The sequence below is a fragment of the Cervus elaphus genome, chromosome 5 (genome assembly GCF_910594005.1).
Source record: "Cervus elaphus chromosome 5, mCerEla1.1, whole genome shotgun sequence".
In the NCBI taxonomy this organism is placed as follows: Eukaryota; Metazoa; Chordata; class Mammalia; order Artiodactyla; family Cervidae; genus Cervus; species Cervus elaphus.
Genome location: NC_057819.1, coordinates 124,922,378 through 124,950,279, shown reverse-complemented (window position 1 = coordinate 124,950,279; position 27,902 = coordinate 124,922,378). Strand labels below are relative to the sequence as shown.

General features: G+C 50.6%; 1 protein-coding gene across 4 annotated transcripts in view; it reads right to left on the bottom strand.

Annotated features, from left to right (window-relative positions):
* The window catches only part of RBFOX3 (RNA binding fox-1 homolog 3), a 429,808-nt gene that overhangs the window by 125,000 nt on the left and 276,906 nt on the right, over positions 1-27,902 (bottom strand). For 3 of the 4 annotated variants that reach the window (XM_043905314.1, XM_043905313.1, XM_043905315.1), the window contains one exon: positions 5,279-5,318. The exons of the other annotated variant lie outside the window; for it this stretch is intronic. The gene's annotated coding sequence lies outside the window, so the exon portion shown is untranslated. The remainder of the gene's footprint in view (positions 1-5,278; positions 5,319-27,902) is intronic. 4 annotated transcript variants of the gene reach the window in all.

Here is a 27,902-nt window from a genome sequence, read left to right as displayed (position 1 = left end):
ACGGCCTTAGCCTCTGACAGGTCCACCTTCCAGCTCAGTTACTTGTGTGGGGGTCGGGGTGGATGCTGCTCCTGTTATGCTATCACGTGCTTAAACTGTGGGGCAGTTGAGGCTGCTGGGGGACTCTGAGTTCCATTTTGCCTCACCACTGGGGGCTTTCTGATCTCCCCACCCCCGGGGGTTTCTGATTTCCCCACCCCAGGGGGCTTTCTGACCTCCCCATCACTGAGGATTAGAGAGGCACGACGGTATTATCCTGCCCCTCCCAACTTATTCTTTACAATCAGAAATTTCTTAAGAAGAGATTCTGTGAAGAGCCCTTTGTAACAGTCTTCTAAGATCTAAGTTCTCGATGCTGCAGATTCATCTTAATTGAGGTGGGGTGGGGTGGGCTGTTCTCAAGGAAAATGAGACAACGGTGTTTGTCCCTCTGCTCAGACCCCTCACTCTCAGGTCCACGGTGCTTGGACCAGCCCACTCCCTTCTCAGGAGCTCTCCCTCCTCCCACCCTGGTACCTTGAGCCAAGAGTGGTTTTCAAGACATTGGACACCAGATGAGGAAGGACAGTGAGCTGTCTCTGAGAGGGGGGATTCCAGTGAAGGGAGCCTTCAGAGCTTGCTGTCCAGAGAGGTTTCAGGCCAAAGTGCAGGGATCCCAAGTAGAGCCTGGAATTATCCCTGAGTCGAGACAGAACCAAGAGCTGGGGAGACCAAGTTGACTGGAGCTGCAAGACTTGGAAGCAGAAAGGAAAGAGCTGGACAGAGTGGGGGCCCTGGAGAACTCTAGAGGGTTCCCACTGGGTATTCAGCTGAGTCCTGATCAGCACATGCATTTGAAGGAAGAACCAACTGAAAGGATTAGAGGAAACGGTACAACCATCAAAACAACAAAATAAGAAAGCTAATAAGTCATGAATGGAGATAAAATGGAATAATGATAAAAAAAAAATACTCAGTCCAAAAGAAAGCAAAAAAAGATGGAAAAGAAAATAAAGAATAAATGAAAAAAAAACAGAAAAAAAATAATGAGATGATAGACTTAAGCCTATGTTGGACTAAGCTTTGAAAATTAATGAATATAATTCACCAAGTTTTTAAAGTTGTTTTTTTTTTTTTAACAATCTAAAAATGGAAAGGCATATGATCATTTCAATAGACACAGGAAAAGAATTTAACAAAAGTCAATATCAGTTTCTAATAAAAAAAACTGATAAAATTTTCCAACAAACTAGCAATAGACGGGAACTAGGTGAGCAAACTCCAGGAGATAGTGAAGGACAGGGAAGCCTGGCGTGCTGCAGTCCATGGGGTCACAAAGAGTTGGACATGGCTGAACAACAACAACATGAAATAGAAAAAACCTATGAAAAACCTACAGATAATATCCTACTTAACAGTGAGAGGCTTACTATCTTTTTAACATAAGGTATAAAACAAGAATGGTTGTTTTCACCACTTCTGTTTAGTGTTTTACCAGAGGTTCTAGCCAGTGAAACAAGGCAAGGAAAAGACATAAAAGGTCTCCAGATAGGAAAGGTAGAAGTAAAACTGTCTTTCTTCACAGACAACATGATCATATATGTAGAAAATCTGATTGAATCTACAAAAGCTACTAGGACTAGTGAGTTTAGCAAGGTTTCAGGATACATGATTGCTATAAAAAACCATAATTTTATTTTTCTACACTAGCAACAATCAGAAATTGAAGGAAAAATACCATTTAAAATAACAAAAAATATGCAATACCTCGGGATAAATCTGATAATAGACGTATAAGACCCATACACTGAACCACAAACCACAGATCAGAGAAAGGAGCCCCATATAACTGGGGAGACAAACCTGGGGAGACATAACTGGGGAGATAATATTAAGATTCAACAATCCTCCAAGTTGATCTATAGATTCAATGTAATCCCATTCAAATTCCCAGTTGGTATTAAAAAACAATTCACGTGCTGATCCTAAACTTAAGGGACCTAGAATATCTAATCAAAGTTGGAGGGCCAACATTACCTGATTTCCAGACTTAATATAAAGCTATAATAATCATGGTAGTGTGGTATGGCATTCAGGTAGATAAATAGGTCAATGCAACTAAGTCCAGAAATGGACCCACACATATATGACAACTATTTTTTTTTCAAACTGAGAAGAAAATTCAATAGATAAAGGACAGTTTTTAAAATAAGTAATATGGAATTCTGCACTTCCCTGGTGGTTCACTGGTCAAGAATCCACCTACCAATGCAGGAGACGCGGGTTCTGTCCCTGGGTCGACGAGATCCCTGGAGGAGGAAACGGCAACCCACTGCAGTATTCTTGCCTAGGAAATTCCATGGACACAGGAGGCTACCAGGCTACAGTCCATGGGCTCGCAAAAGAGTTGGACTTGACTAAGCGACTAAACAACAGCAACGACAATACAGAATCCATTGGCTATCCATATGCAGAAAAATGAATTTCAATCCATACCTTCCACTATACACAGAAGTGAACTCAAGATAAATCACAGACCTAATGGAATATCTAAAACCTATAAAATAGCTAGAAGAAAGTATAGGAAAAAATCTTGGTGGCTTTGGGTCACACTAAATAAATCTTAGATACAGCATGATTTGTGAAGAACACATTAGTAAACTAGGCTTTATCCAAATGAAAAAGTCTGCTCTTCAAGAGGACACTATGGTGAGAATGAAAAGTCAGATCAATGAGAAGAAAAATATTTGCAAAACAGGTGTCCAATCAAGGACTTATATTCAGAATACATAATGAACTCCCCAAACTCAACAATAAGAAAACAAACCACAAGTCTGTTCTCTATGTTTGCATCTCTGTTGAGAGAGTAGCACTGAAACATATATATTACCACGTGTAAAGTAGATAGTGGGGGGTTGCTAGTATAACACAGGGAGCTCAGCCGGGTGCTCTGCAACAACCTAGAGGGGTGGGATGGCAGGTGGGGTGGGAGGAAGGTTCAAGAGGGAGGGGATATATGTTTACTTATGGCTGATTCATGTTGCTGCACCACAGAAACCAATACAACATTCTAAAGCAATTATCTTCCAATTAAACATAAAAAGGAAAACAAACCACCCAATAAAAATAGAGGCAAAGATTTGAACAGGCAGTTTACCAAAGGAGATGCAGGTGTCAAATAATCACATGAAAGATGTTCAACATCATTCGTCATCAGGGCAATGCAATGGGAACCACAATCAAACACCATTTCACACCTGTTAGGATGGTTAAAATTATAAAGAAGGGTAACACCAAGTGTTGGTGAGGATATAGAACTGTGATCCTCACACACGGCTGGTGGGAATGTGAAATGGTGCAGCCATCTTTGGAAGAGAGTTTGGCATTTACTTAAAAAGTTAAACATGCACATCCCATAGGATCCAGTAATTTCACACTTACCCCAGAGAAAAGCAAGCTGGTGCCTATACAAAGACTTGGTCATGAATGCTCCTAGCAGCTTTATTTGTAATAGCCCCAGACTGGAAACATCTCAAATCTCCTTCAAGGACTAAATGGATAAATAAACCATGGTGCTTTCATAGCATGGAATACGACTCAGCAGCAAAAAGCGTGAACTGCAGATGCATACCACCACCTGGATGAATCTCAACATAATTGCGCTAGGTGAAAGAGGCTAAACCAAAAAAGAAAGGACAAAGGACGTGATGCTATTTATATAAAATTCTAGGGAAAACAGATCATTTTATAGCAACAGAAGGCAGATCAGTGCTTGCCTAGGAAAAGGGGATTGGGAAGAGGTGAGAGGAAGAGATTAAAGGGGCACCAGGAAAAGTTTTGGGGGTGATGGATGTGTTTGGTGTCTTGACTATAGCGATGATGTCATGGGTATAAACATGTCAAAATGTAAAACTGCACACTGTAAATACACATAGTTGATTGTGTATGCACTGTACTTTGATAAAGCTGAGTAAAATACTGAGTGTGCAAAAATTCAAGTCAGCTGATCACTATATCATCCTTAGAGTGCAAATGGACTCTCTGTCTCACAGACGAATTTACCTAAAGACTGGTTTGTACGCTTGCCAATAAAATGAGACTCATTTTATAAAGATGGCCTGGCAAGAAGGCTGCTGTGTGAAGCTGCCTTCTCTGTGGTTACAAGACTCTGGTGAGAGAGTGAGAGCGAGGCTGACTCCACTTTCTCTGCCCCCTCCCACGGAGAAACGCATCGAGCACTCGCAGATCCAGAACAGCCACTCCCTGGGGACTCTGTCATGCATCACCCAGGGACACACGAAGAGGACCCCTGATGGAAAGCTAGTGAGCGGGGCCCACCTTGTCCTCCCCACACAGCTCCTGTGGCCTGCGGTGAATGACTTCTGGGACACACTCCCTGGACAGGTCAAGCTCCATTTGGTCCACTTCTGAGCCAAGCATGGGCTTGGGGCAAAAGCAACACTAAATTTCCAGTGTTTGGCTCGGGAAGGCCTCAGACTCCTCCCAACCAACAGCTTTACTTCTGTTTCCGCCCTGTAGACAGGCTTGGCCATCCTTGTGCACCTGCAGCCCAAGATCCAGGAGCCTGCGAGGAGAAGCCCCCTGGAACCCAGGATGACAAGTACACGGTGCATCTGCACGTCCTCATTTTTTTCACAACAAATACATTCTACCTTTATAATAATTTACCCCCCTCCCCAAAGGAAAACTGTGCAACGAATCTACAAAGGAGAGCACCTGCAGATGGGCGGAACACGAGGACCCAGGGCTCAGGTCAGAAATGTCCAGCGCCCTCTGCTCCCCACCCCTCCACCATGGGGGCTGGCTTTGGGAACTGAGCTCCTTCCCCGAGGAGACCAGGCCACAGAAGGAAGTTGGACCACCCTGGACCGGTGAGCCCGAGCTGCCCTTGGTTCTGAAGACCATGCAGTCTGGTGGACACCTGGGCACTGACTACCTTGAGTGGGAAAAGGGGAGGTGAGGGAAGGGACCAGGAAGGAAGCGGCACAGCTTCCCTGGCCACGAGGAGCTGCTGTTTAAAGTGTCGCCTTTAAACAAACTCCTGTCCTCTCATGTCCCTCCTGGCTCCCCAGGCCTGCCTTCCTAGTATATTTTGGGCTGGCCCATCATGGGAAGAAAGCTAAATAAGCCACCCCCACTTCGGCCCCACCAAACCCCTCCTTCCAGCAAATAGGAAACTCAGAGCCCCCAGCATCCTCTGTCAGCAGCCCCCAAGATGTTCAACATGCACATATCTGTCACAGACTATTCAGGGGGAAAAAAGAGAAAGTCTTTATACCTTTTATTCAGCCAATTTTTCCCGAGGCACTGTGGGCTCTCTAAGAAAAAGAAAAAGAGAGAAAGAAAGAAAGGGGAGAGAATTAGAATCAATGTCGCCATCGTACATCTGGTTGCTAGCTGCGATTTGCTCATTGACTAGTCAAGTCTGGAAAAGGAGGCATTATCTCCCTGGGAGGCCGAGGAAACCTGCCCAGGTTAAACTCTCGTGGCTGTCTGTGCAGGCGGCAGGGCTGGGAGTCGGCATTTGATTTAACAGGCAGAGACAAAGGGAAACAGAACACCGTGGGCCTGCCACACAGATTTTCCAAACTCATGTTTCCCTGCAACTCTGGGGTATTCCTTTGTGTTTTCTCTCTTTCTTCCCTTTCCCCCAAACTCTGAGGCACCTCTTCCTCTTCTTCCCCACCCCCACCTGGTTTTGAGGTTACCTTCAAAGGGGACTTTGTGAACTGTGGCTCCCCGCCTCCCCAGGTGCCTCTCTGTGTGGAGTCATGGCTTGCCAATCTATTTTACTAGTAGTCAAAGGAGAACACAAGGAGAAGTGGACGGGCTGCTGCTGTTGCTTAAAGAGAAGTAAGACAATTCTAAATCCCAGCAAACACATGATTCAGAAGCCACCGTTGTGTGTTGTTTGGAATTAGGCGCCGCTTCCAGGAGCCTCCATCGGCAGAAGCAGCTTGGAGCTGGGTGGCAGGGGCCAGGTATTAGCTCCTTTTATAATCCAGGAACCTGGGATGCGAGAGATCAAGGGACCCGCTTAGAGTTGCAAAGCTGATTCCTGGGGGCCTGGGGACTGCACATGTGGGTCTGGACTCCTAATCCTGCCCTTTTCTCATTGGGCACTTTGGAGATTAGAAACAAGAGTGCATGTGCGTGCATGAATGTGTGTGTTTTCTCTGGACTTAAATTTTCCTTATTGATTTTAGTAATGTTTCATAATTGTATATCTATGTATCTTGCACACCTATGTGATAAAATACATGTAACATACCATTTTACCATTTTAACCATTTTAAAGTGGACAGTTCAGTGGTATTAACCACATTCACATTGTTGTACACACCATATCTGGTTCTAGAACTTTTTCATCACTCTGAAAGGAAACCACATACTCACTAAGAAGTCACTCCTCATCCCCTTATCCCCACCGTGTGTGTACTTTAAAAAAAAAACAAAACACAACAACTTAACATAAACATGTTAAAAACAACTGAAAAGCTTCCGGAATCAAAAGGTAGTCAACTGGGCCTCTTTCTTACAATGCAGAAAATCACCGTCATTACCATCATCAATATCACCAGGAATGGTGTTAAAAAGATGAAAAAGAAAAGAAAAAGAAATCACCAGGAAGAACAGGGAGCGGCTGTCACTTATTCTGCACATTTTATGTGCCAGCTGCAGGCACCATTGTTACCACCCCCATTTTTCAGATGAAAAAACTGAGGTGCCCTTTGGTTAAGCAACTGTACCACCAGTAACTGGGGCGACTGGGTTTCCCCAGCAGGTTTCCATTGTGCTGCACTCCCACACGTGGAAAGAGGCACCCTTCTCCGCAGGAAATAAGAATTAAACGTGGAAGGGGAACATGTAATGCACGGAATTTGCTTGGCGCATGTTAAGAGTTTGTGCGAATCACAAGGCACTATTTCATGGGAAACCTGCTCCCACCCGCCCCCCTGCCCCCACGCACACAGATACCAGCCACAGCAGGGACGGCTGGGGGCCCAAGTGTGGCTGGACTTGAACAACAAACGAAGAGGCCATCACGGATGTGGCCCCCCCAACAGCCCTGTTTGTTGATTGGCATCCCTCCCACCCCCAGCCAACTGGCAAAAGCGGCTATTCTGGCACGTGTCCACACCCAGCTCACAAAGTGACTGGATGAGATTGGAAGACACCGTCGAATGAAGGCGTCATTACAAAATGAGATGGATTGAATCAATCAACTTGCATCAACCGCTGCCTTCAGTTGATTTGGGGGATTTTCTTATTGTTGACTCTTTTCTTTTTTTTTCTTAAAGTGAGTTTTCCTCCCAGTTCAATTCAATTTCGTTCCATTTAATTCAATCCATCCAGCCTCAGTGAGCAGACCTACGCACTGGCTGGAGCACGGGTCTGGGCCAAGCCTGTGGGAGTCAGATAGGAGGAGTCTGCTCTGCCGGGCAGGCGGCCGCAGGGCAGGAGAATGCAGGGTGGCCCAGGATGTGAGACAGGGCACTTCCTCCCTCCCTGTCCTAGTCTCTCCTCTACCCAAACAACTTCCATGACCACCCTCCTTTATCCACTGTGTCCAACCCACAGATTTCCTCTAGGCGCCAGGGAATCTGCTGGCCCGGAATTCCCAATCTCTGGGGAACATCAGCCCGGATCAGGGTTGGCAAGGCAGCCCACCCTCACCCCATCAGCCTCCACTGGTCCTAAGGTCTTGAGTCACTCCTTGAAAGTAAAAGTTGCTCAGTCATGTAGAGTGCACACTCTTTGTACATATTCCATGAACTATACAGTCCATGGAATTCTCCAGGCCAGAATACTGGAGTGAGCCACCAGGAAAGCCCAGTGTTTCCCATGGTTACCAGGGGCCTCATTTGGCCAAAGAGAAATATCTGATACCTATGCCATTTGAGGGGCTTCTCTATGGCTCAGACGGTGAAGAATCTGCCTGCAGTACAGGAGAACCAGGGTTTGATACCTGGGTCGGGAAGATCACCTGGAGAAGGGAATGGCTACCCACTCTAGTATTCTTGCCTGGAGAATCCCATGGACAGAGGAGCCTGGTGGGCGACAGTCCATGGGGTCACAAAGAGTCAGATATGAGTGAGCAGCTAACACTTTCATGCCATTTGAACTCAGGGGTTACACTGATTCAGTCCATGTTAGGAGACTCAGAGGCTGGGGCCCATGTCCATCTCCTCTGTACTTTGAATGACCCAAAGGGACGGTTGGGAGGCCCTGATGAGCCTGATGCCTCACACGAGGGTCCAGCCTGTTCTCCTAGCACTTCAGGCTGAGCTTCCTACAGAGTTTCCAAGGTAATGAAGGTTTTCCCTGTGTCTCCCTGGAGGTTATTGCTACCTGGAAGGAAAGGAAGTGGGCTCCATGCAGACCCATCCCCGCTGTGGCCCAGTTGCCCTCCTGGAGTGAGCAGACAGGGATGGACTGACTCCGATGGGGCTTGCCTTGCATTCTGAGATGAACACTGGCTTCTCCTTTCCTCTTCCACATCCCAGCATTTTCTACCTTCACTCTCTCACCTCACCCACCTGTTCCACCGCCCCATTTGGGAGATGGGGGAGGGAGGAGCCTGGGGCTCACCCTGCTCCACGGGCCTTGCTGACAGCATCTACCCGTGGGCATGCCGGTGGGTCAGGAACCATGGGGCTGACTCTCAGCCTCACAGTTAGCAAACGCTGCTCTCAGCCACCCAGCGGGATAATCAATTATGGAGATTTTTGCCACCATGATCAGGTTTGTGGAGAAGCACAGCTTATTAGACCAGGGGCGCTGAAGTTCCCAAGCACAGCCGTGGAAAGACTCAAGCAAAATCCAAACAGAGTAAGATGCATTTACCAAGCTCAGGGGGTCTCCGCCCACCCCAGCCTGCAGTGCTACGGCCTCTGTGTGAAGTCTGCTGAGCTACAAACTGTGGACTTCCTTGATGGCAAGGAGTCACGCAGAGCCGAGCTGCCCTCCATTTGTTGGGGCAGGAAGTCCCCTCCATGTGGCACCCACTCACTAGGCTGTGACCCCACCCCCACCCTGCAGAGGCCATATCTCAGAGGCCCCAGAGCCTGGCACAGGGCCAATACAGACAGATGGAGGCAGTGGATGTTCGATGAGGAATGAATGAATGAACCAGCAGGCAAGTGTCTGCCATGAGGGATCATGACCAGATGACCATTTTGAGAAGCAGGCCTGAGTCCTTCTAGAGTGATGTTTGTTCCTGGGGATCCCATCATAAAGGGATACTCACCCCCATGGGGACCATTCCTCACGGTCTCCTTGCTCAGTTCTCCTTCATCCCAGATTCCATCAGTTCACAGCTTAACCTGCCACCCTCACCCCCGTCCCCCTCCAAAGCGGAGTTCCTCTTGGGCTTTTCTCTACAATTCTCCTTAACAGCATTAGAATCTGCCTTTATTCGACTCCATCCAAATGACAGAGGTCATCCCCTTTAACCTGTGTTCTCTTCTGCCGGTAAAGCAGTGGATTTTTTTTAAAAGAAATTAACTTCCTTGTATCATCTTTGGGATGAAAAGAATACACGTCCTGCACCCCTATGTTCTGTAACAGTCCTATTTGTAATAGCCAAGACATGGAAACAAATTAAATGTCCATCAACAGATGGATAAAGAGGATGTGGTACACACACATACACACACTGGAATATTACTCACCCATAAAAGATATGAAATAATGCCATTTGCAATAATGCGGATGGACCTAGAGATTATCATATTAAGTGAAGTAAGTCAGACAAAGGAAGACAAATACTATATAATATCACGTACATGTGGAATTTAAAATATGATGCAAATGAACATACCCATGAAACAGATTCACAGACAAAGAGAACAGACTTGTAGTCGCCAAGAGGGTGAGGGTGGAGGAGGGAAGGACTGGGAGCTTGGGATTAGCAGATGCAAACTAGAATATCTAGGATGGATAAATAATAAAGTTCTACTATATAGCACAAGGAACTATATTCAATGTCCTATGACAAACCAGAATGGAAAAGTATATGAAAAAGAATATATATGTATAACTGAGTCACTTTGACATACAGCAGAAATTAACACAACACTGTAAGCCAACTACACTTCAATAAACATTTGTTTTAAACCCATTGTTAGTGTGCATCATGCAATATGACCTGCCAGGAAAGATTCCCTTCCACTGTGGTCAGACCCGCTCACAGGTGGCTCTCCCGTGGTGCACCCTGGACCTCCTCCCTCCCGCCCCAGCCAGGTGCCAAGTCTCTGGACTATAGGGCAGGAGCAGAAAGGTGTCAAGAGAGCAGAACACCTAATTATGACTGATCGTGACTTCAGCTATTCGCTAAAGTCACTTCACCAGTAGTCATCTTGGCTCTTATTTATCAAGCATTTATCATGTGCCAGACACTGAATATACATGTCAAGCTTCATATCAGCCCACGAGTTAGGCATTATTATCCCCAATTTCCAGATAAGAAAAAGGATGCTCAAATGTTTATCCAGGTCCATTTCACTTTAAGTCCCAGCTACCTCACCACTCCCTCCTGTATGTTTAGGGGGGAGAGGGTTTATAGAATCCATCATACTGGAACACCTGTGTTTTTAACTCGACCGGCAAGAATAACCAAGTTGGCCACAGACACCTGCGTTCCAGGACAAAGAGAAAACGGCCTGTCCGGGCAGGGGTGTTTGAGAGAGGAAGAGCTTGTTGACGCTAAAGGCGATGAGGAAGCTGCTGGTGACAGCAGAGACCCATTTCTGAAAGAGGAAGCTTGGGTGTCTGAGTCAGCTTGGGGTGCATAATAAAATGCTGCAGCTTGGGGGGTGCTTAAACGGTTCTGGAGGCTGGAAGTCTGCGATGCGGTGCCAGCGTGGTTGGGGTCTGGTGAGGGCCCGCTTCCCCACTTGCAGTCGGCTGCCTTCCTGCTGTGTGCTTGCATGGATGGGGAGACAGCTGTGGTGCCGCTTCTGATGAGAAAGGCACTAATGAAGCTAGTGATTCCATCATGGGACCCCACCCTCCTGACCTCATCCCACCCTCATTACCTCATTACCTCCCGAACACCATCACAGTGAGCGTTAAGGCATCAACCTGCGAATTAAGGGCGGGTGGGGGTCACTAATGTTTAGTCCGTGGTGCACAGCTCCCCAGCATCCACGCTTTCCTCTGCTTTTTTCTCTCTGTGTTTTCCCAAATGTGCAGCGCTGGCGCTGGACTCTTGTTTATGATCAGAGCAGATTTATCTGGCGTCGTACAAGTTGCTGCAGTGCAGTCGCCAGCCCAGGAAGGATCTTGGGGGCCCCTTGTCACACTGCTTGTTAGAGTCCCTGCCCAGCAAGCCTGGGGCCCTCCCCTCACCTCAGCCTTCTGGGGAGGGGCAAGGCCAGGCAGATCGTACCGAGGCAGCGTTAAAAATCCTGCCTGTCCACTGCTACTCTTGTTGTATTACTTTGGATTTTACTAAATAGCCCATATTGTGCTCTCTCTCTAAGGGGAACTGGAGGTGAATGGTGCAATTTTATAAATAAAAAATTAACCGTGGGTGGCTTAAACACGACTTCTGATGATGGTCATCACAATGCCAGAGCTACCTCAATTTAAAGGGTTTTTTTTTTTCTTTTTTTCTCTTTATGAAAAGAAATTCACCTTTGGAGAGAAGAGGAGAGGACAAGAGAGGAGGGTAGGGTAGAGGGGAGGAGGGGAGGGGAGTGGAGGGCTGCAGGCTTGTGGCTCAGAGACCCCGAGGCACTGCAAGGGAGTCTGGGGGGTTCTAGAAGGTTCTGGCCATCAGCGTGGATGCAGCGTTGTCTGGGATTCTGAGCACACAGACCGTAGCACACCAGCGGAAGAGCCACCCCCTTATGGGCCCCTCAGAGTGGCTGGGCAGGAAGGAGGTTACTCTGTTCTGGGAGCAGCCCATACCCCTCTCCTAAGAAGACCAGGCAGGGCTCGGGGACCTCCCTCAGCCAGAGTCTCCCCTTCAGGGTCCTCCGAGGCCTTTAGTCCCGCTCCAGGGAGCAGGGAGCAGGCAAGCCCACCTCGCCCTCTGCCTGCAGGGCTGCCCCGTGGGCCCTGCAGCTGTAACTGCACAGCTGACATCCACCGAGTTTGCGGCCAGAAGGTGGGAAAGTCCAGTCACCCACTGTGGGCCCACTGGCCTCGAGATGCATGTGGCTTTGGTGCCCAATGGCTGCGAAACCCTTCTGTCTGCTTGTGACTCCCTGGCCATCCCTTCTCTGCCCTTCTGTGACAAGCTGGCTCTCCTGGCTGTGCTGGACTTTGCAAACTCCGGATCTTCCGGATCCCCGCCTGGCCCAGCCTCATGGCCCCTGAGCTGCCCTGGCCTTTGCCAGCAGCCCTGGAAGCTGTCAATCACTCCTGTTGTATAGGAAGCTCTGTCTGGTGGGATGAGGCCAGCGGGCAGCTAGAGGGGAGGGCCCCATGTTAGCTGAACTCAGCATGGATCTGGGACCCAAGGGAGGCCACTGGTCAAAGGCCCAGCAGCATTGCCAGCATCTGAGCTGTCCACCAGCACTATCACGTGTCACCCTCCTGCACTGGGGTCAGCCAGGGGCAGTTTTCCCAAGATGGACACGGTTCGGAAGGAACGGAATGCCCAGTGCTGCCAAGTAGATGGCAGATGGTGGGAAGCGGGGGTAACGGAGGGACCAGAAACCCCGCTGTTGACATGGAAACCATTCAAGATCAGAGTCAGAGAGGAAAGGCAGGGGTAGGGGTGTGTTCCATCCTCCCTGAGGAGCTTTCTAACACACAGCCCCTATTGCCCAGAGCCCAGCGTTGGGTTCTATAGAACCCACCTGGTCGTCAGCCCATGGACGAGATGCCAGGTGTACTGGGTAGAATGGTACCCCCAGAAATGCATGTCCCTCTGGAACCTCAGAACGGGAGACAGGGTCTTTGCAGACTCAGCTAGTTAAGGGTAGAGATGACAGCATCCTGAATTAATAGGTCTTAAGTCCAATGAGAGTGTCCCTATAAGAAGCAGAGAAGGAGTAGACAAAGGCCCAGAGAGGCCATGTGACAAGAGGTAGGACCTGGAGTGATGTGGCCACAAGCCAAGCCGAGCCTGAGCTTCCAGCCCTAGGGCCTTCAGAGACATGGTGGACCTGCTGACCGCTTTATTTCAGGCTTCTGGCTTCCGGGACTGTGAGAGAATAATTCTAGGAGTTGTAAGCCCCATAGTTTGTGGAAATGTGCTACGGCAGCTCCAAGGCACTAATCTGCTGGCCTCCTCCAAACATCTTAGAATAATCTAGACATTTGCCCCCACCCACGCTGCACCCATCTCATCCTGGCCTGTGCAGCCTGGTTCCGGACCCTAGCGGCACTTTCCTCTTGCTCACCGGCCCTCTGTGAGGTCATTCTGACCACGCTCACTCTCCAATGCTCACCCCTTTGAGAGAGCTGTTCTTTCTAATGCCAGCTAGAGGGGAGGCCATGGTCCAAGGAGCCGGACGCTGCATGCTCAGTAGGCTGGTGTCTGGCAATCAGATCCTGAGAAACAGCTTTCAGACTGAAAGATTCCAGGAAAACCATCATTCCCTTGAGGGGTACTTCGAATCCACTTTTTAATTTGTTTGGGGTTTTCTGAGTTTTGTTTGACTTTTTTGTTGTGGTAAAATATGTGCAACAAAATTTTTTTACCATTTTAGCCATTTTTAGGTATACCACTCAGAGGGAAATATGCTCACACCGTTGTATAATCATCACCACTGTCCATCTGCAGACCTTCATCCTCCTAAACTGAAACTCTGTCCCCATGAAACACTAACTCCCCAGCCCCTCCCCCAGCTCCAGGAAACTTCCATCCTACTTTCTGTCTCTGTGAATGTGACTCCTCCAGGGACCTCAGATAAGTGGAAACACACAGCATTTGCCCTTCTGGGATTGATTCATCTCACTGAGCACAGTGTCCTTATAGTTCCTCCACGTGGTAGCAGGTGTTAGAATTTTATACCTTTTAAAGGCTGACTAATATTCTATTATATGGATAGACCACATTTTGTTCATTCATCTGTTGATCAACATGTTGAGCCACTTTTAAAAACAGTGAGAATCATAGTATCAGCCATATTTTCCTCTTTTCTTTGACTGTTAGCAAGTTCAGGAAAAAAAAATGTGGCTCAACCTTGCCAGTTGTATTTCAAAGCCCCACAGGCAGCTTTTTCTGTTCTATTTCTCTTTTTCTGTTCTTTGATCTTGACTTCTACCTATTGACACATTTCCATTTTATTTAGTGTGGTTTTAAAAAGAGATGCAAACCCGTCTATGGGACACAATGGGGATACCAGCTAAGAGCGATCGCCACTGTGCATTCTCCAAGCTGTCCTTGATGCCACACCAGCTTCTGCACCCTCGGAAGAGCACTCATCTTTACAGCTCTGCTGTCTCCAACTCGATTCATTCATTCACTCAACAAACATGTAACGAATCCAGGCGGGAGGGGCATGGATGCGTACAGCTCCACTGTGGGGGCGAGGACACCTTTGACTGCCTGGTTTCCTGGTCACTTCCACCGGGTTCTGATTACAGGGTTCTGATTACCGGGTTCTGATGCTGGGTTCTGATTACGCTGAGGAGGCCGTTCTTTCTAATGAAGGTAGAGGGCACCCTCTGAGCCATTCCCCAGGGAGCTAGGGGCTGCCATGTTCTCTTCAACACTCGGCTGAAGTGGAGTTCAGTGATGGCCAAGTCTGGGCGGCCGTCCCAGTCTCCACTTGGCTCTGGTCCCTTATGTTTCTTTAAAAGCTGGCGGCCTCTGAGCACCAAGAGTCAGCCAAGGTGGTGTTCAAAATCACAGTGGGGATGTGCCTCCTTGTAGGTGCTCCGTGGAAACCTGACGATGTACTTACTGCCTCTCCTTAGAGAGGCAGGTCTGGCCAGAGGACAGGGCCACTCCGCAGAAGCGGTGGGTGGGATGTGGACCACCTGTGCCCTGGGCAGCATGGGTCGGGGGTGGGGAGGGTGGTGGAGAGGGTGGAGGAGTTGAGTTAATACACAGGACAGACAGCGCCAATCAGCACACAGACGGTCTGCTATACTAGCTTCTTAGATGAGCATGTTTCTCTATCAATAATTTAGACATATTCTTTCTCCTTTGGGAGACAGGCAAAATCTCATTTCCTGAGCAAATCCCTTAAGAAACCAACCTGTTCATTCCTCTAAGATTTTCAGAAATCTATCTCGATCAACCTACTTATAAAATAAAAGTAGAGACTCAGCTGAGAGGGCTGGGAGCTGGGCGGCAGGGCAGCTGTCTGTACAGACCATGGTAGCCAGGCGGGGTCCAGGCTATGTCCCAGTTCCAAGTTGGGAAGTGCAGCTAGCCCCACCCTCCTCCACTAGCGCCTCTGTAAATGCCACCAGGAAGATGTGCAGGGAATAGAACCGCACTGTTTGCTGTTGACGCAACAACTAGATAATTGCTTGAAGAAATAGAGAAGGCCCAGGCAGAGATGCCCATTTTAGGAAAAATCTTGGGGTGGGGTGTGTACTCAGTCACTCAGTCATGTCTTATTCTTTGCCACCCCATGGACTGTAGCCCGCCAAGCTCCTCTGTCCATGGGATTCTCCAGGCAAGAATACTAGAGTGGGTTGCCATTTCCCTCTCCAGGGGATCTTTCCAACCTAGGTACCGAACCTGTGTCTCTTGAGTCTCCTGCACTGGCAGGTGGGTTCTTTATAGCTGAGCTACCTGGGATGGGGTGTCTGCAGCTTTCTCCTGCTCTCCAAATGGGAGGGAAAACCTTGGTTGTGCCGGGCGCTTCTGTCAGAAGTCAATCCACCATCCAGTCCCACCTGGGATGGTGCTGAAACATTTGGTGAGTGCCTCTGAGTGCCTCAGTTTGCTCGTCTGTGAAGTGGGGCATCAACAGTGCTGCCCTCCTGGTGCCTTTGCAAGGAATAAAGGAGAACAGGCTTCAGCATGACACCTGGACCATTACTGGGGAGGATTTCACCCCAGTGATGAGGTCATGAGTCTGTGCTGTGGTCTTCGTGGGCTAGGGAGCCCTCTGCACAAACTCATCACAAGTCATCCCACAAGCTGACAGGTGGGTGCCTTTGTCCCTGGACGCAGGCAGGGAAGCTGGTGCACCTACAGTGTCTGGTGGTCCCTGGTGGCAGAGGCGTCACTTTCGCTTTCTTTGGGAAATGAGGCTGGAGGGGAGTGATGAGTGCTGATATGCGGAATGTTCAGAGTCCGGCCTCAGTAACCAGCAAGGTTCAGCCTGTAGAGTTTTGTCCCCAGTCTTGGAGCTCTGAGAACTCGCTGGGCCCTCTGGGGGACTGTGTCCACTGCCCAATCTTTGGCAGGAGGACCCCCTGCCGGCCAGGTCCTATGTCTGAGCTGGGACCTGCCACCTGAAGGTCAAGGAGGATCTTCCTACCAGTTTGGCCACGGCAAGGCCCCCTCCCCTGGGTCAGCAACGTCACAGGCCTTCCCTTTCCTGCAGCTGAAAAAGGACCCCTGAGGCATCTAAACCACCAAGCCCAGCAAACCATTAATGGAAGGGCCATGAAGCCTGAGACCTCGGGCACAGCCAGCCACCGCCTGCTGGGGTGCTGGTGGCCAAGGAGTGCTTAGGTCCTTAAAGTCACGCACGTGTGCCCAGGCTGCAGATTGGGAGCAGGGGGTGGCTGCTAAGCTGTGAGCAAAGTCAGAGCCCACTCTGTACCCCCTCCCTCTGTTCAGCATGTCCCGGGAAGCCCTGCTCCAGTCCTGCTGCATAACTATGTCTCTCATTTTCTGTAACCTGATGCTTGGACCCTGGGGCACTGCCGACCCTGGAGAGGCTGCCCCTCCCATGGCTGGCTAATTCCTAGAGATGGCAGCCACATCAGCCACACCGGCAAACCCCCCAGCCCGTCTTTCACGTATAACCCAACCAACCCAGAGCCCACATCCCCATGTCCTCTACTGGGCTCTCACTCTCCAGGCCATTGTCTAAGCACCACAGGGCCAGGTATCGGACAGCTTGGGACAGCCTGTCTGCCTGGAACCCACTGAAATGACTCAACCAGCCCATCCTGAGCCTGCTCACCCTGTCACACCTGTCTGTTCCCTTGGAAACCACAACTCAGGCTCTTGCCCACATGTTCCTGTTCCCTCTGCCTTCTGATCCATCCTGGTACTGTCCCACGTGGCCCTACATGGCATGCCTCCTGTGTTTCTAGGGGACTATGAGTATAAAACCGTCTCCTTGCATGACAGTCACTTTTGCATCTTTGTGCCCGCTATCTCACGTGATTCATACAAATCTTGGGTCCTCTTAACACCTGCCAGCCTCAGGTTTTAAAGGGTGATACCCAAGTGCTCCCCTGAGGGTGAAGGAAGACTCAGTGCTTGGTGCAGCTTAGAGGCTGCTGGCTCAGCTTGATTGCTGCTGCCAGAACCGCCTCAAAAGGACTATCACTGCTCAGCAATTACCTTTTGGGATTAACACATCTCTGCCCGTTTTACCAATTTCAGTCTTCTATTGGAATCGGCCTCAGAAGTAAAAAGTGAACCTGAACTTCTATCAGACCCATGTCCCGGCAAGCATTTGCCTGCAACTGACCTTCATTGACAAGCAGCTAATTTTCGGATTGTGCCTGTATAGACAGTTGGGTCTATTCAGTAAAAGATAGCCTCCGTCTTGGGGCTTCCCTGGTGGCTCAGTGGTAAAGAATCTGCCTGACAACCAGGAGATGTGGGTTTGATCCCTGTGTCAGGAAGATCCCCTGGAGAAGGAAATGCAGCCCACTCCAGTATTCTTGCCTGGAAAATCCCATGGACAGAGGAGCCCAGTGGGCTACAGTCCATGGGGTTGCAAAAGAGTCAGACAAAATTTAGTGACTTCACCAGTAGCAGCAGCCTCTGTCTTCTGCTACACTGAAAGCCTTTCCTGAGATGGATAGAGAACACAGTCATTTGTGAGTGCATTCACGTGCACATTCCTAAGGTCCTGAGGCTATTGGTCAAGACTAAGTAGTGATAACAAAAATGACTTTCCTTGTAGGAGGAGGCCCTTATGAGGACGGTTCAACTAGCAGATCTTGAGATGCGGTGGACAAGCCATTATGGGAAAACAGTAGTTGTTCAGTGCTGAATGTATGTTTGCTTCCATGGATACATGTGTTGGGTGAGGCTCACAAACCCTGACTGCTTGGAGGACATCTGATTTGTAGAAACAAGTGGGTAGAGTTGGATTCCTGGGTATTTCAGCTGGTAAAGAATTCACCTGCAATGCAGGAGACCTGGTTTCAATCCCTGGGTTGGGAAGATCCCCTGGAGGAGGGCATGGCAACCCACTCCAGTATACTTGCCTGGAGAATCCCCGTGGACTGAGGAGCCTGGCAGGTAACAGTCCCTAGGGTCGCAGAGTCGGACACGACTGGAATGAATAAGCGCGCGCACACACACAGGAAGGGCTCCCCACAAGGCTTCTTGGACAGACACCCCTCTCCCAGGCTCTCTGTGCTCCCTAACTGCCCACTCAGCTCCCTAACTGCCCACTGTGGCTCTCCAGGCTTCCCTCCCATTTGCAGCTCTCTTCCCAGTGACACATGCCTGGGCCATGTTCTCTGTGCTCTGGCTCCATCCCCCATCTGTCTTGTAAGGTGTCCAGTCCAGCATCCCCTGGTCCCTTCCAGATATTGCCACCGGGTTACCTATGCTAGGACAAGCAAACTAAAGATACAGGGCTGAGAAAGTCCCAGCCCCCACATCTCCTAGTTCAGCCAATAATGCTGATCCAGTGCCCCAGACTCAGAACTTCTGGGCGTCCTCACTTGTGCCCTCCCTCATCCTCCCCAAATAGTGCTCCTGGCTTCTGTCTGTTCTTCCTCCTCAGCACCTTTGTACCTGTTTGTTCCTCACCACCTGGCAAAGGGCCCCTTCTCTCCCCAGAACTCTCCGCAGCCTCTGAACTTGCTCCGGACCTGGACACCCTCCAGGAGTCCGGCCCCAACGTGTGGCCAGATGGGCCTGCTTCACTGCAAACCTGACCCTGTCACACACCTGATAGCAGCCTGCAGGCTTGGGGAAGGTTCAGACCTCTTCACCTGGTGCCCGAGGCTGCTCACACCTGGTGCCAACCCACCTTTTCACCCCTGCCTCCCCCACGGCTCCCCATCATAGATCTATCTCGGGTCAAGAAGAAAGTCCTTCAGGTCCATGATATGTTTGCCCGTGCCTGCAAAGACCTGTTCCTTTTCCTCCAGCCATAAACTCTCCCTCAACTGAATTATCGCATGGTCTCTGTCAGCCTTGTTTTTCTTGATCTCTCAGCAGAATGGCAGCCTGTTGAGCAGACCCTCAGGCCTCCTGGGCTGACCCCATATGCTCCTGGTCCTCCTTCTGAGACTCCAGGCTTCCCTTCTCCATCCCCCTTGCAGCTCCAGCCTCTTCTAGCGGGTACCCCAGGGCTCAATCTGGCCCCTTTCTCTTCTTACCCTTTACCTTTTCCCTGAGCTTCTCCATCACCACTCTGACTGCAGTCACCACCTGCATCCCAGGGATGCTGGACTTGGCACCTGAAGCTAAAGTCCCTGAGGGTCAGGCCAACTCAACCAGCCTCTTCTCTCCTCCAGCCCAACATGCTCATGGCTTCTGATCTTACCCCGGCAGATCCATTTCCGTAAATGGAACCATCGCCCAGCCAGGTGAGCAGGTCACCTGGGGGCCACCCTGGCCCTCCCTGTTTCACACCATGTCCATCATCGATTCTGCCAATTTGGCTTCCAGAATGCCTCTGGCATCATCTACTTCTGTCTACCTCTCTGTAACATGCTGCTTATCTGGCCCCTAAACTATCACCTCTTAGCAGTGGCCACAGGACTGGAAAAGGTCAGTTTTCATTCCAATCCCAAAGAAAGGCAATGCCAAAGAATGTCCAAACTATTGCACAATTGCACTCATCTCACATGCTAGCAAAGTAATGCTCAAAATTCTCCAAGCCATGCTTCAGCAAAGTAATGCTCAAAATTCTTCAACCAAGAACTTCCAGATGTTCAAGTTGGATTTAGAAAAGACAGAGGAACCAGAGATCAAATTGCCAACATCTGTTGGATCATAGAAAAAGCTAGAGAATTCCAGAGGAACACCTACTGCTTCATTGACTACGTTAAAGCCTTTGACTGTGTGGATCACAACAAACTGTGGAAAATTTTTAAAGAGATGGGAAAACCAGACCACCTGACCTGCTTCCTTGGAAATCTGTATGCAGGTCAAGGAGCAACAGTTAGAACTGGACATGGAACAACGGACTGCTTCCAAATTGGTAAAGGAGTACCTCAGGCTGTATATTTTCACCCTGCTTATTTAACTTGTATGCAGAGCACATCATGCAAAACTCTGGGCTGGAAGAAGCACAAGCTGGAATCAAGATTGCTAGGAGAAATATAAATAACCTCAGTTATGCAGATGATACCACCCTTATGGCAGAAAGTGAAGAGGAACTAAAGAGCCTCTTGATGAAAGTAAAAGAGGAGAGCGAAAAAACTGGCTTAAAACTCAACATTCAAAAAACAAAGATCATGGCATCTGATCCCATCACTTCATGGCAAATAGACTGGTTAACAATGGAAAGAGTGACAGATTTTATTTTCTTGGGCTCCAAAATCACTGCAGATGGTGACTGCAGCTATGAAATTAAAAGATGCTTGCCCCTTGAATGAAAAGCTATGACCAACATAGACAGCATATTAAAAGGCAGAGACATTCCTGACAAAAGTCCATAAAGTCAAAGCTATGGTTTTTCCAGAAGTCATGTATGGATGTGAGAGGTGGACCATAAAGAAAGCTGAGAGCTGAAGAATTGATGCTTTTGAACTGTGATGTTGGAGAAGACTCTTTGAGAGTCCCTTGGATAGCAAGGAGATCAAACCAGTCAATCCTCAAGGAAATCAGTCCTAAATATTCATTGGAAGGACTGATGCTGAAGCTGAAGCTCCAATAAATACTTTGGCCACCTGATGTGAAGAACTGACTTATTGGAAAAGACCCTGATGCTGGGAAAGATTGAAGGCAGGAGGAGAAGGGGGCGACAGAAGATGAGATGATTGGATGGCATCACAGACTCAATGGACATGAGTTTGAGCAAGCTCTGGGAGCTGATGATGGACAGGGAAGACTGGCGTGCTGCAGTCCATGGGGTTACAAAGGGTCAGACACAACTGAGCAACTGAATTGAACCGAAACTATCACTTCTTTTTTTCTTTTTTTGAAACTATCACTTCTTATGTGAACCAGCCCCCAGACAGTTTCCTGAATTCACTCCAGCTCCCACTCAACAGCCAGAGTGACACTTTCATGATGGAAATCTGAACATGCCCCCTCCCTCCTATTAACACACTTGCACTGCTCCTCAGAGCAGCTCCACTGGCTTGCAGTCTCCTCCCACACCAACACCCAGCCTTTCCCAAAGAAGAGTTAGAGCCAGGCAGAGTCAACTTGCTCCTTCCTTGAGAACCCCACCCCCACCCCAGACAAAGCCAAAGGGAGGACGCGGATTAATTTAACTTTTAATTACATCCACTTAACAAGATTATCCAGCTGAGGTTAAAAAAAGTCTGCCTCCCAGATGAAAAAAAGCCCTCTCTTTATCTATTTATATCCACTATATACATAACCAGAAACGAATATTTCTTTATGGACCATTAAAGATTTAATGTTTAATTTATAGCCACTTTCTCTGGCGGGGTGTCCAGGCACAATGTCAACATTTTTAATTAAATGAAAAAAAATTTTTTATCATAAAGATATATATATATATCTGTATATATATATATCTTTTAAAGCCACATTTGAACCAGTTAGCCACAGACCCAATTTGCTGCTCTGGGAGGTGTTGCTGGTGGCAGAGGGTGCTGGGAACTGGGGGGGGTGTCTCTGGAATTTCAGATCATAGGCCAGGTGGTTTGTGTCCCTCTGGGGGTGGGGGGAGGCGGGGGCAGCCCCTGCCGTAAAAGCCCAGCTATGTGGCTGAGCACGGGAGGCTCCCGGCTGCTTGTCGAGTACCTGCTGTGTGCCAGGCACTCTCCTCGGTGGTTGACACTCACACAACCTCAGTTCTCCCAACTATGGTACAGGAGGCAGGGGCGGGGTGGGGGCCAGGGATTAGCATCAGTGAGGCTCAGTGAGGCGGAGTGACCTGCCCGAGGTCACACAGCGGAAGGAAAAGGATGAGGAACCCACGTGCGGATCCAGATCAGAGTCCCCAACCCAAGCTCTTTCCCCTCCTCACGTAGCCCCCTGAGAACAAACTCAAGAAGGAGCCTCCCGACCACTGTGTGTCAGACTTCTTCTGAGTCATCAGAAGTGACCAGACGCCTGGGCGTAAGCAAGGAGCTGTGCCCAGGGGACTCGGTCACCGTTGGGTCCCTAACACTCGGGTTCAGTGGGCTCCCAGCAATCATTCAGGGAGTTTTAAAGTTCACGAGCATGAGGGCGGCTTTCTAGGAGGGCCTCAGGGGTCCTGGCACCAGGGAGCAGGGACCCTGAGGTCTGCAGGAGGCCAGCTGCTGTCTAGCTCTGATCCTTCCTCATCACCACCCCGCCCCTTGGTGGCAGCAGGTAAGAAGAGTCACTTGCTCTGAGGGCCCCCAGCTGTGGACTAATCCTGGCCCTTCCCTCAATCTGGAACACATGGCCTTAGGTTGCCCCTCACAGCTGCCTGGCTGGACTCAGGCATGCTGACCATGGGTGTAGATCGAGGGAAGGACACCTTGTTGTCCAGCCCATCCCTGGCCCCATCTGAGGGTCCTGGGGGTGGAGACGGAAGCTGGGCCCTGAAACAAGTTGATCGTGTCCAGGGCGAGCTCTCAGGGCGCTGCCCTCCTGTCCTGGGAGGACTCACAGCTGACCAGGGGCCACTGGTCTGCTGCCAGCAGGGGTCACTGCTGAGTCCTTTCAGCAACTCCTAGACTTGGGCCCTCTGTGTGCAGCGTCAGGCCAGGCCATGAGCGATGGACCAGCCGTGTCCCTGTGAAACCGGCTCTCCTATGTGGGTTCTGCATACCGACAAGGCCACTGCCTGGCTGGCCGGATGCATGGATAGACTGACTGTGCTGGCGATGGCCACTCGGGGTCTCGCCACAGGCCCGACGCTCTGGGGAAATCACTGGGCTTACAGGCCAATGCGGTAGATGAAGGTACACCTGCCCAGGGCCCCACGTTACTTTGTGCCAGCTCCAGGGAGGGTCTGGACAAGACCTGTGTGCCCAGAGCCTCCCACCCTGGGCAGGGACGGTCGACCATGCAGGAGGGCAGGCGGCCTTTTCTGGGGGTCCAGGCTGGACTTTGCTGACTTCCCGGCCCCCATGCTGCCCGACCCTTCCCTTCTTAGCTGACTCCTCTGAAGCTCGACCTCTTGCCAGGTCTATCCTATAGGTCCTTCTTGGGCCCACACCTTTCCCGGCCAATTTGATCATGATCCTGTTTCCAGGACAGGAATCAGGCAGTCAGGTGGCTGAGTGATCATGTGTGTGTATGTGTGTGTATGCTGTGTGTTGGGGTGTAGGGGGAGCACAGAGTAGTCAGGGAGGGAGCACTGGGGATGACGTTGCTGCAGGCCCGCATGGTGAGGCCCCGCCCAGCCAGGGGCCAGAGGACACCAATGACTCCGCGAGGGACACTCGGACACTCCATCCATCCTGCCACAGCTGTGCAGAGCAGTCACGTCTCAGGGGCACAGCCCAGGCTCCCCCGTTTTTCACTCCAGAGCACCGTCCCTGCCAGCTGTACTCAGGGGCAAGGCCATGTTAATTTGAACCAAGGGTGGAAATTAGAAGCAGCCAGAAGCCAGCGGCCTTTAACGGGGTGCTACATCTTCCCCTGCTGCTGGCACCTCCGGGGGCCGACTTGGGGAGACGCTGAGTCAGCACCTGGATGGGCAAGGGCCGCCCGAGCTCAGCAGCTGGCACTTGGCTGGGCCTCCCAGGCGTGCTAGCTTCCAGCTCCAGAGGCACCACAGCTCGGGACTGGCATCCCCTCCTCTCTCCCTCTCCCTTCTTCTTTCCTAGCCCTGGGGGAGGAAGCCCCTCCTACATGTCCCAGGGGTGCTGGTGCTGCTGAGGCTGGCACTGAGTCCAAACCAAGCCCACAACCTTCATCTCCTGCTTTGGGGCAGAGTTCACGCACCCTCTTCTCGCTGGAGCCAAGGACGAGCCCAGCTGCCATCCCTGCTGACTCCCTGGGTTCCTCCTGCGGGGGACGGGGCGGGCCTAGGTCCTCTCACCCAACAAACTCTGAGTCACAGTCCTCCAAGAACTGGGGAGCTACCTTCCAAAGCCACACACTTCCACGATCCAGAGGAAACGGGCTTGCTGACGGGCCGGCCACGGTGGTCCATCTTCCGCCCCCACCCCAGCCTTCCGGGGTGTCCCCCCCTCCCCTCCGGCCTCCACCTCCATTAGCTGTTGAGGTCAGACACTTATTAGCTCTGTTCTTTCCTGCAGGGAGGCAGGCGCGCGCACTCGTCTCTGGAGCTTCTGTTCCCATAAACCGACCCTCCGTTTCTCATGTGGATCCACTTTAATTACGAAGCTAAATAACGAGAAGAAAATATTAAAATTAAAAAAAAAAAATCTCTACAGAAAGCAAGTTTGCCTGTGCCGGCCACCGGCTCCCAGAGCCAAGGCACAGAGCGAGGATGGCACCACGCCACTCACTAAAAGCATGAGTGTCACTAAATCAATAATTCATTCACTTTAATGAGATAAGTACTTTGAAAACTAATTGCAAACCTGCTCCATTTACCCCGACCTGTTACAGCCCTTAATGTAAATCGCAGAACCACTGCCGTGGGAAGGAGAGAGTCTCTAGGTGGAAGACACCGTGTCATCTCCCTCCCTTTTCGCTAAGAAAGAGAAAAGTTCTCAGTGAGGGTGGGAGAATGTGAGGACCCAATGAACTCCATCCCTCCACCCACCCAAGCAGTGGCCCGGCGCCCCTTTCCGCTGCCAGAGGGGAAGTCACCAGGGAAAGCAAGCGGATGCAGAAACATGTGCTGATACGAAGTGAATGTCCTAAGGCCTCCAGATCTTGGAGAGTCGAAGCGTGAGCCCTTAGCCTCCTTCCCCTCAGACCCCGAGCCTCAGGTGGAATGCATGGCCTCAGAGAAACCCGAGCAAGGCTGAGCATCCTTAGAAGAGTATGGCCAGCTCATGTTTGGCAAGTGAAATCCCAAAGGGTCCTGAGAGTTCTGGCAGCACACAAGCTGGGGACCAGAAAGGCAGTCCCACTAGCAGGCACTGGCGAGTCAGCTAGCACAGCCTGTGCAGAGCTGCACGCACCATTAGCAGAACACTGAGGTTTATCGTCTACCGGGGCTGCCAGAAGAGCCACAGGACCCATGGGGTTGGTAAGAGATACCCAAGTTCTCCTTACTGTCCTTTGCTGTTTGTCTTCGGGCAAAGAAGAGCAATAATGGCACATTTGTTCCAGCTTTTTATGTTAGGGGAGTCCCAAATCCTCCTCTCGCTTTCTGTTTTCTGGCCTTACTGGAAATCGATTCTAATTCCTCAACATAAATCCAAGGGTACTTCTTGACATTTTTAGGAAGAACCCACATAGTTTAGAGACTTTGTCTCTGAAACGTCTTGGAGAATGCAGAAGCACCTATGCTTGCTTTGTCGTGAGATGCTGGTCTGGTTGAGCTCTAGAGCTGACCTGGTGCGGGGCAGCTCTGTGCCTACAGGCCAAGTTGAAGCACTGGAGAGTGGCCTGCAATGACACCTCCAGGCTTGAGGAGGGGGAACCCGGGACTGCGCCCCTGAAACTCACAGCCCACTCACCCCTCCTGTACTGGGGCAAAAGCAGAGGATAGAATCTCCCTCATTTGAAAGCGCCGGGTGTGTAGCTTACCCATCACTGTCAGGGTTACTGCTGGTACGATTTTGCCAAGAATGTGCTAGATCAGCCCCGGCTCACTGGGGGTCCCTGGAAATAGAGGATAATTTCCCCAAGCTGAAATGGAGCCAGGGGCACAAATGATATTCTGGGGCAGATTCTGGCCAATTAAAAGGAGCAATGGGTTCTGGGGGCTGAGGGGAACAAGCAGGAACTGGATTCTTCTCAGTTGTGCCAAAGCAGAAGAGGGGCAGGCCCTTTGGGAGAGGGGGGTGAGACACCCCAGAGTATGGGAAAGGACTCTGGGGCGTCTCAGTGGAGGCGCGCCTCTGCAGAATCCCACCTGCTCACCCTCCTGCTCTGTTGGTTGCAGAAAAGGGGCTGGTGCCCAAGACATCTTGAATGTGACCAGCTACCAAAACCCACCCTGTGGAGTGGAGGGGAGAGTCACTGCTCCAAGTTATGTTCAGCAACACTGTCCCAGAAAGTGTTTCCTCAAAGACCCCTTGTGTCCTCCGACCTGATTGAAGGCTGCTCTTCCTAAGCGGCAGCCGCTGGTTTTGCAATTCTACCTCGAAAGTCATTGCTTAGAACAAGAAATGTCAAAATTCTCTTTGCGTTTTAAATGTTGCACATCGGGCTGAACTGTGTGTAAGAGTGGAAAGAATAGAGTGTTTGCCGAGCACTTTTTCTCTACAGTCACACCTTCCTCCACCCCGAAGCACTGACCAAAACGCAGAGTGAGCCGTGACATCACCTGACTTCTGTGGATGCCACCCCAGAGGCTGCACTTTCCCTGGGGTGAGTGGGGGATGGGGGATGGGGTGGGTCCAGCACTGACCCCAGGTGGAGTCGGCCTGGCAGGACCTGCCATACATGTGGTGAGATGTTCTGGGTGCCCAGCCCCTCTGGGTCAAGTGCAGCTGCCCACAACATGAGGCTAAGGAGAAAGGTCATGGGGTAGGGACACAGAGAGGGGTCATCACCTGGAGAGAGCCTCTTCTATTTTTCCCTTCCACGCTGCAAATCAGTCTCATTTGGGAGGCACTGTGTGACACGGTGGGAAGGGCAGGGGCTGGGCCTTTGGGGGGCTGAGGAGGGACTGCTTTGCAACATGGAAGGGAAGGGTGTGTGGCTGATGCAGGAAGGGTGGCAGTGGGCAAAGAAGGGGCACGGTAGCAGCAGACACCCTTCCTTTTGCTGAACCGGCAATCCTGCATGCCCCTCGGAGGTGAGCAATCCCGTGCCCGGACCATCTGCGTACACTGGCAACAGGACGTTGACATGTAACCCCATCCAGACGGCTTCACACATGTCAATCCAGGCCTTCAGGGGCGCTTCTCACAGCCTGCCAGTCTTCGCTGCAGCTGCCGCTGCCCCAAGCTGGAGCCAAGGGTCAATGAGGCAGGTGGCCTGAGTGGCTGCAGGCTCTGGGAGGGGAGTGCAGACCTTCCCAGCTAGGCAATGGTGGGATAGCCAACCAATGGGTTGGAGGGGAGTGCAGACCTTCCCAGCTAGGCAATGGTGGGATAGCCAACCAATGGGGCTTTGGCTAATGGCTGCCACTCCGAGGAGCTCATTAGCGAGAGGAAGGCTGCCAGGTCTACGAGCAGCCCCTGGAGGTGGTGAGGGAGCCAGCAGAATCATCCCGACCTCAGCTCTTCAGCTGCGTCGTGAGTGTCAGAGCCTGGGAGATCTGAGCAAGCAGGTGAGACAGACTCATTGCTCATCCCATCCTGCCAGGGTTCATCCCCAGACTCAACCCAGGCCTGACACCAGAGTTGCCCCTTGGTGAGGTCTCTGGATGGAGCTCCAGGACCAGGGTCTCCCCGCAACATTGGGCTGCCCAGCCCTGAGCAAGTAACACCAGGGCAGATGGCAGCCATGTGACCTCGGCACCTGGCGCTGCCCTAAGCGCTCTGCCCTGTTCTCTGAGTCAGTCCATGAGGAGGTCCCAAAGGCTGGTCTGAGCATTGTCCCCATTTTATAGATGAGGAGACTGAGGCCCAGAAATGCTGCATCAGCTGTGAGGACAAGGCGAATGTGAGCCTAGAGA